At 38.8% G+C, this 9,239-nt stretch overlaps 1 protein-coding gene and 1 non-coding gene across 13 annotated transcripts in view; both read left to right on the forward strand.

The window, feature by feature from the left end:
* The window catches only part of WNK1 (WNK lysine deficient protein kinase 1), a 182,481-nt gene that overhangs the window by 23,719 nt on the left and 149,523 nt on the right, over positions 1–9,239 (forward strand). The window lies entirely within an intron of this gene.
* Positions 4,752–4,877, forward strand: LOC111520336. The gene has a single exon (XR_002724647.1). It is a non-coding gene; the product is annotated as a U4atac minor spliceosomal RNA (small nuclear RNA).

Here is a 9,239-nt window from a genome sequence, read left to right on the forward strand (position 1 = left end):
TGTGTGTGTGTGTGTGTGTGTGTGTGTGTGTGTGTGTGTGTGTGTGTTTCTTGAGACGGAGTCTCACTTTATCGCCAGGCTGGAGTGCAGTAGCGTGATCTTGGCTCACTGCAACCTCCGCCTCCCGGATTCAAGCGATTCTCCTGCCTCAGCCTCCTGAGTAGCTGGGACGACAGGCGCCTGCCACCACGCCTGGCTAATTTTTTGTATTTTTAGGAGAGATGGAGTTTCACCATGTTGGCCAGGATGGTCTTGCTCTCTTTACCTCGTGATCTGCCGGCCTCGGTCTCCCAAAGTGCTGGGGTTACAGGTGTGAGCCACTATGCCTGGCCCAGATCTCAATGTGTTCTTGCTCTATATGGTATTTGTACCTGGGCTGGTGCTTTGGGAGAGAAGTTGCATTGTATGGTGGTTCAAGAACTTCTAAGAGACAGTAAAAGAAAATTAGGATTTATTATAAATTAGAATGTGAACTATAAAGAAATGACCCATAATGCTATGTTTGAGTCATAATAACTGACTAGAGTGTTTACGAAGACTTTTTCACACAGCGTAGGTATTCGTTCAGAAGTGTTGAAGATAAATAGACTCTGTACTAAATGAGCTCTTGATCCCTTTATTGTTACTATTCTGTGATTTATTGAGAATTATGTGTATATTTAAACTCACTCCATGATGTGCAGTGTTAACTTTTTAGTTACTTTTCTTATTGGATAAAATTAGTCAGCATCCAGAGTGAGAGTCCGTCTCAAAAAAAAAAAAAAAAAAATAGCATCTGTGCTTATCATTTGGAGGGTTTTTTGTTTGTTTTTTGTTTTTTTTTTTTTTTTGAGACAGAGTCTCACTCTGTTGCCAGGGTGGAGTGCAGTGGCATGATCTCGGCTCACTGCAACCTCTGCCTCCTGGGTTCAAGCAATTCTGGTGCCTTGGCCTCCCAAGTAGCTGGGACTACAGGCGCACGCCACCACGCCCAGCTAATTTTTGTATTTTTAGTAGAAACGGGGTTTTACCATGTTGACCAAGATGGTCTCGTTCTCCTGACATCGTGATCTGCCTGCCTCAGCCTCCCAAAGTGCTGGGATTATAGGCGTGAGCCACTGCACCCAGCCTGGAGTTTTTAAGTAGCTGAAGAATTAGATTTGTTTTTATGTGAAAGATATGGTTTTGTCATAGAGTTAGGCACTTGTGTTACTTTGGACCAAACGTAGTCTGCTAGAATTTTGAGATAGAGCTAGATACGTAGATACGATCTACCATGGAACTATAATTCGGCTGTGTAATTTCTTAAGTATTAGTGTATTATGAACTAGGAAGCATTTGAAGAGAAACAGTGAAAGCAAAGCTCCTGGTATTTTTCATGAAATGACAAGTGGTAAATAGTATCTATTAAAGTTCACTGTAGTTGCTCAGTGAAACACATCATACATGGTAGCTATTTAAGAAAAATAACTTACCACAGACTCAGGAAACTACAGTGTTTGACTTCCAACAATTTACAGTATTTATCGTCTGTCTTTGTTTGCTGTTCAGATATGGTAGATTTGTTATATTAAACACAATAGTGGTAAATGTGACTCTAACACATAATCCAAAACTTTGGCAATGGATGCCTTGTTACCCTTACTTTAGAAGGACTTTACACCTCACTTTGTATTTCGTGCTCTAGCTATCAAATCTGTAAGTAGTAGCTGAGTCCTGGTTACTTAAATGATTTAAATGATGATATTTTCACCTAAAAGGACTCATTTACCAACCTAAGCAATTTTTACCTCTTTGCTTATAATTAGGGTTAAATTTTGCTTAAACTGTTTACTTGACCTGTGGGAAACCAGAAGAAGGCTACTCCCTTATACTATTGAATATTTAGAATTTTAATACCTGTGATTGTGGTTTGATGTTTTAGTTTTAAAAGGCATTGAAAATCTTGAAATTTATGTAAAATCATCTTTTTAATTTTTTTATTAATTGTTTTTTCTTTTTCCTTTTTCTTTCTTTTTTTCTAAGACGGAGTCTTGCCCTGTCACCCAGGCTAGAGTGCAATGGCACGATCTTGGCTCACTGCAACTTCTACCTCCCAGGTTCAAGCAGTTCTCCTGCCTCAGCCTCCCGAGTAGCTGGGATTACAGGCATGCCACCATGCCTGGCTAATTTTTATATTTTCAGTAGAGATGGAGTTGTTGGCCAGGCTGACCTCGAACTCCTGACCTCAATTGATCCACCCGCCTCAGCCTCCCAAAGTGCTGATATTACAGGTGTGAGCCACTGCACCCTGCCAATGGTCTTTTTTTTTTTTTTTTTTAAGTAATTCATAGAAATTGGAACGAAATATCTATCTTGCTAACAGTCATTGTTATTAGAGTTTGAGATTATGAGTGACTTATTAAAATATAAAATTATAAGGACAGGACATGTAAAGTAGAACAAAAATTTTAAATTCTTAGTAATACTGGTAATAGTTATTAATACAGGTGTGACTTCTCTCTCATGTTCTTTCTGGTGAACACCACCACAGGGTCACAGTAAGATTCTAAAAATATGAGCAAAAGCTGGTACTACCAGGAAATTCAAATTCCATACCTAGGAATCTCAGAACTCAGGGAGGAATAAACATTACAGAGGAAGCAAACAATAATGGGGAGTATTGTTTGGGAAATAAGAAATTAAGAATTTTACTTCTCTAAAATGTAAAAGTGAAACAGATGAAGTCTGGATTTTCTTTTGTTTTTACAAAGTTCAGTGGGAGAGCATTCTCTTCTGTTAAAATTGCCACTAATTATGTGTTTTTTATAAATCATGTTGTCTACTTTTCTCCAAAAGAGTTGAATAATGTACTCGTTTTCATAACATTTTAGAAAAATGAGTGAGTAAATTTTTGGCAGTTATTTTATTTGAGATGTGAGTGGTATTTGCTTTCAGATTTCTAATTCCCTGTTGGGAAAGTAATTTAGGTTATGTTGCTGTGACTATAATATTAAAATGCACAGATACACTATAAATTCCCTTTCACTTAATTTTCTTTTCTTTTCTTTTCTTTTTTTGAGACATAGTTTCACTTTGTCTCCCAGGCTGGAGTGCAGTGGCGCAATCTGGGCTCACTGCAACCTCTGCCTCCTGAGTTCAAGCAATTCTCCTGTCTCAGCCTCCTGAGTAGCTAGGATTTCAGGTGTGTGCCACACCTGGCTAATCTTTGTATTTTTAGTAGATACGGGGTTTCACCATATTGGCCAGACTGGTCTCAAACTCCTGACCTCGAGTGATCCACCTGCCTCAGCCTCCCAAAGTGCTGGGATTACAGGTATGAGCCCTGTGCCTGGCTCCTTTCCCTTAATTTTCTGAAAGAAAACTTCACATACAGCCATGTGAATTGACTGGACTGTGAAATTAAAATAGTGGATTTTTTTGATCTTTATACTGCAAGTTTGAGAAATAAAGAATAAAGCATTTTATTTGTGGATGCAAAGAACTCTGTACCTGACTCAGCTTCCTTTTTCTCTTGCCTGCATTTTTTGTGTACTTCACTGACTTGATTAGACATCGTAAGGCTCAGTACCTCTGCCATTCCCAATGTTAAGCAATTTTTTAATATTTGGAATTTGGTGGATAATCATTAACAGAGTTGCTTAATGGGTAATAATGTTGTTTTCTTTATGGAAATAATTTGAGGCACCTTCTCTGGGGTTCTTTGCAAGTAATGTTATGAGTTTATTATGGATATTTAGGAAAGAGGATGTGGAAACAAACCTGTGCTTGTAGTATGAAGCTGTGATAATCTGCCCCATCTTTGTCTAATTCTGTTTTAACTTCTCTCCTTAACATGTTTCTCTTCTTACTGACTCAGTTGTCAGTGAAAATTTATTTATCAGGAGATGGGAATGGAGTGTTTTGGATATACTTCAGGTTTTGAATGATATCTGTTAAAATACATACAATGTTTTAATAGTGAGGTACACTGATCACAGAAATATGGTCTGATTTAACTTGATTTTGTAGTACTTTGCTTCTAAGTTTAGACAGATGATAGAAATTCACGAAAATTTCAGTCATAGTTATGGCCACAGTTATGCATTCCCAAAGGAAGTGTGTTGCATTCCTAAGTATAGTGTGTTGCATGCACTACTGAGCATAATGGGAAAAGAAAAGTGCTATAAAATCCTAAGTACCAAGTAACTAGCTAGAAAAAGCTTTTAATGGGAGAGCTGGCATGGTCATTAATCTGGTAGAATAGTATTTGAGGAAACAGTTGCATGTGTTAAGCTGCAGTTTCTTTTGGTTATTGAAAACCAAATAGGAAATTCTGAATTAATACTTACATGCTAAAGTGTCTTTGTGGAGCTTATTTTGAGCATTAGAGTGGGAGACTTAGTTCTAATGCAAACTGTAGAAGAATGACCTTGGGTAAGTTTGTTGTCTAATTAGTAAACTGAGTGGTAGAATTGGATAATCCAGTCAGCTTTAGGCCCATGCCTGAAAAATACGCTTCTTACTCTCTCACAGTCAAAAAGAATTTTTACCTTGGTACAGTCTGATTCCTGCAACACCCCTCCAGTTACTGAATGTATAGTAGTTTGCTATAGACAGACTACTTTGCATGGCTTTCAAACCTTTCTGAGACTCATTTTAAGAACTACATTTACATTGTGACTTAGTATATATGCACACATAAAAAGAAGAAAGTTTCACAAAATAGTTTCCTTACTAGCGATGAGCCGTGTTTTGTTTTATTTCATTAACAACAACAACAAAAACTGTTAACCATCTTTTTCTTGGGGTTGCACTACTGTCCAATGAGCACATAGTGAGGGCAGTACTGCTGACGCCTACACAACATGCCTGCATCATCTAGAGCTTTGCTTTACCTTGGTACTATTTTTGGAAAAATGAAAAACTGCTTTTCCACAGGGGGAAAAAACTGTTTACTGCCCACTCTTTGAAAAACATTTTACTCATAGCACAAACTTGAAGCTAGATCCTTTTAACCACTTAATTAAATCATTTGGTAAGTTGTTGATAGCTATTTGCCACAAAATGAAAATATAGTGGCCATATGAATTTTAGCTCCTGTCATTGTTCATTATTCATAACATAAGCTCTGAACACAGTGTTCCTTCTTAGAAAGGAACAAACGATTATGATTTTGTGTAACAATTGAAGTTAGGTGTGTTTGAAGTTTTATAATTGCTGGTCTTCATTAGATAAATTATAGTTAAATGATCTGTTACTTAAATGATCTGTTTTATTTTTGCTTTTTGTTTAGTCTCTTATTAATAGGCACAATACTGGCATTAGCTATAACACAAACCAATGGCACTAAAAATCTTCAGAACCTTTTTGGATTTGAGTTTTTGAAAGGTATTTTGTGGAGACTACAGATTTAATTTTAAAGTATAAATGTGTTCTTATTTTAAACAAATGGGCTTTATATTTTGTGTTCTAACGATTGAGATAACTTTTTTTTGAGAACTTAAATTTCCCAGTTTTCTCTAGTTCTGTCAGATTTCTTTGTTCCCCCTCCCCAGTGGTTGAGTTCTTATGGGATTTGTGGCTTATTTTTAAAATCTAATGATTAAAATGAAGTTTTCTGGCAATATTAATATTTGTATGAATCTGGATATCCTACTCACTTAACTTCTGAGCCTTTTTCTTCATCTGAAAATGATAATTTTGTATACTTCACTGGATTATTTTAAGTAACAAATAACAAAAAATGTGGTAGACTTAACAGTACAGTTTGAAGTTTCATATAATTTTAAATCATTGTCATAGACTGGCTTTGGAAAGTGAGTTCTGAGATTTTTGGTCTGAAGTGACCCTGAAAGTTTATGACCTAATTGTCATTTTATTAGGTCTAAGTGTGAATGTTGCATTTGAGAGAAAATAGTGTGGAAGTAGTTACATTGCTGCGTGCCTGATCTAGCAAGTCCCTAAAAGTGCCACTAAGCTGTCCTGTAGTACATCTTACTTAGTTCTCTCAATAGCTACATAGTATGTTGTCATTCCTGTTTTATAAATGAGAAAACCAAGGCAACTAGTTGATAGAATAATTTTTCCAAAATCAGAGATCTAATCTTAGAAGGTGTAGTTGAATAACATGGGATTTATTACTCTGGGGTTCCTGAGTTTATGAATTAATGGGAATTTTGAAATCTAATTGAAATCCAAGGAGAAAGTGATAGAAATAAAATTGTAGTGAGTGATATCAGCTCACTGCAACCTCCACCTCCCAGGTTTAAGCGATTCTCCTGCCTTCACCTCCCGAGCAGCTACGATTACAGGCATGCACCACCACCCCTGGCTAATTTTTGTATTTTTATAGAGATAAGTTTTACCATGTTGGCCAGGCTGATCTCGAACTCCTGACCTCAAGTGATCCACCCGCCTCAGCCTCCCAAAGTGCTGGGATTACAGACATGAGCCACTGCGCCCAACCTAGTTTAAATTTTCTAGTAGCCACATTTAAAAAAAATAGGTGGAATTAATTTGGTAATATGTTTCATATAACCCAGTGTATCCAAACATTGTTTCTTTTTTTTTCTGAGACAGAGTCTTGCCCTGTCACCCAGGCTGGAGTGCAGTGACTGGTGTACAACCATGGCTCACTGCAGCTTCAAACTCCTGGGCTTAAGCAATCCTCCGGCCTTAGCTTTCCAAGTAGCTGGGACTACAAGCATGTGCCGCCACAATCTGCTAATGTTTAAATTTTTTTTGTAGAGACAGAGGGGATCTCACTGTATCACCCACACTGGTCTGGAACTCCTGGCCTCAAGTGATCCTCCCGCCTCAGCCTCCCAAAGTGCTGGGATTATAAGTGTGAGCCACCATCCTGGCCTAAACATCTTTCAGCATATAATCAATATAAAAAGTATAAAGATACTATATATTCTTTTTTATTACATCTTCAAAATCTGCTGTGTGTTTTACATTTAACATATCTCAGTTCACACCAGCAACATTTCAGTGAAGTACTCAATAACCATACTTGGGGCCAGGCATGGTGACACATACATGCCTGAATCCCCGCACTTTGGGAGGCTGAGGTGGGAGGATTGCTAGAGCCCAGGAGTTTGAGACCAGGCTAGGCAACAAACCAAGATGCTGTCTCCACCGAAAAAATGAAAAATGATCCAGGCGCAGTGGCATGTGCCTGTAGTCCCAGCTATTTGGGAGGCTGAGGTTGAAGGATTGCTTGAGCCGAGGAGCTTGAGGCCACAGTGAGCCATGATCGTGCCACTGTACTCCAGCCTGGGCATCAGAGCAAGATTCCCATCTCTAAATAAATTGTATTTTATTTATTTTATTTTTACAGCCCAGATGTGTGAATCTTGAGGGAATTTTTTTTTAATTGGCTTATGGCTACTATTACTGGACAACTCAATTTCTGAATGCCAAGTACCTCTCGTTAAACTGTTCTTCAACAACCTTTCCCTACCATCTCAAGAAGTTGGTGATAAAAATTATCAATAATGAATTGCAGTTTTTAAATTTTTGCCTTTGATGTAATTGTGTCTTACTTTATAATATGCTAGCATTTAATATGAATATTTTTGTTGACATTTATTTCTTAAAATAGCATTATTGAAGTATAATTGACATAATAAAATGTACATATTTAAAAGGTACAAATTTAATTAGTTGTCCACATCCATGAAACCATCACCACAGTCAAGATATTTATTACTATTTTCCTGAAGTCTTCTTTCCTAGTTGTGTAAATCTCCTGTCACTACATTAAAACTTTTAGATATTCTCCTTTTTTGGAGATAACCTCTCTTAAACTTCTAAACTTCACCATTTGTACTGGTTGCATTCTAGGTTGTTGTTTAGGTTGGGGATCTTCATTCATTCTCATTTTGGAGATTCTTCTTACATCTAACTGGTTTTTGATCCTGCTTCCAGAATCCCATTTCATTCTGTTTCTTGGTCTCCTCATTTGTGAAAGAAAAACTTCATAACTCTCTGAGAAAAGTCATTTGGGAGATAACTGTATTTTTCTTCTAGCTTCTGGTACTGCTGTTAAAAGTCTGAGGCTAGTAGGATTCTCTGTTCCCTGTAACCTATTTTTTTTTTCCTCTGGAAGTTTCCAGGTTTTTTGTCTTGTCCTCAGCGTTTTGAAATTTCAGCAATGTGCCTTGGTATGGGTATTGTGGCTTTCTGTCTGGAAACTCACTGGCCATCAATTCTGAAAATTTACCTTCTACTCATTTCATTTCTTGCCCTCTGTTTTTATGTTACCCCTTCTAGAACTCCTGTTACATATATGTTGGTTCTCCCACACGAATGGTCTAATCTCCATATCATTTTCTCCCCGCCCCTCCACTCCCCTGAAATGGAGTCTTGCTCTGTCGCCCAGGCTGGAGTGCAATGGTGTGATTTTGCCTCACTACAACCTCCGCCTCCCAGGTTCAAGCAGTTCTGCCTCAGCCTGCCGAGTAGCTGGGATTACAGACGCCCACCACCACACCTAGCTAATTTTTGTATTTTTAGTAGAGATGGGGGTTTTACCATGTTGACCAGGCTGGTCTCAAACTCCTGACCTCGTGGTCCACCCGCCTCGGACTCCCAAAGTGCTGGGATTACAGGCGTGAGGCACCGCGCCCAGCCTGTCCATATCTTTTTCTCCTTTTTTTCACATTATTTTTTGGTTTTGTTTTCTATGAGATTTCCTAATGGAAAATCATGGCTTGATCATCCTAATGAGTTTCATTTTTGCCATTATATATTTTTAACTCCCAGGAGATTTTTTTTTTTCTTTTTTTCCTTTTTTTTTTTGAGATGGAGTCTCGCTCTGTGGCCCAGGCTGGAGTGCAGTAACCGGATCTCAGCTCACTGCAAGCTCCGCTTCCTGGGTTCACGCCATTCTCCTGCCTCAGCCTCCCGAGTAGCTGGGACTACAGGCGCCGCCACCACGCCCGGCTTGTTTTTTGTATTTTTAGTAGAGATGGGGTTTCACGGCCAGGCGCGGTGGCTCAAGCCTGTAATCCCAGCACTTTGGGAGGCCGAGGCGGGCGGATCACGAGGTCAGGAGATCGAGACCATCCTGGCTAACACAGTGAAACCCCGTCTCTACTAAAAAATACAAAAAAAAAACTAGCCGGGCGAGGTGGCGGCGCCTGTAGTTCCAGCTACTCGGGAGGCTGAGGCAGGAGAATGGCGTAAACCCGGGAGGCGGAGCTTGCAGTGAGCCGAGATCCGGCCACTGCACTCCAGCCTGGGCCACAGAGCGAGACTCCATCTCAAAAAAA

Source organism: Piliocolobus tephrosceles, chromosome 10, assembly GCF_002776525.5.
Source record: "Piliocolobus tephrosceles isolate RC106 chromosome 10, ASM277652v3, whole genome shotgun sequence".
NCBI classification, from domain to species: Eukaryota; Metazoa; Chordata; class Mammalia; order Primates; family Cercopithecidae; genus Piliocolobus; species Piliocolobus tephrosceles.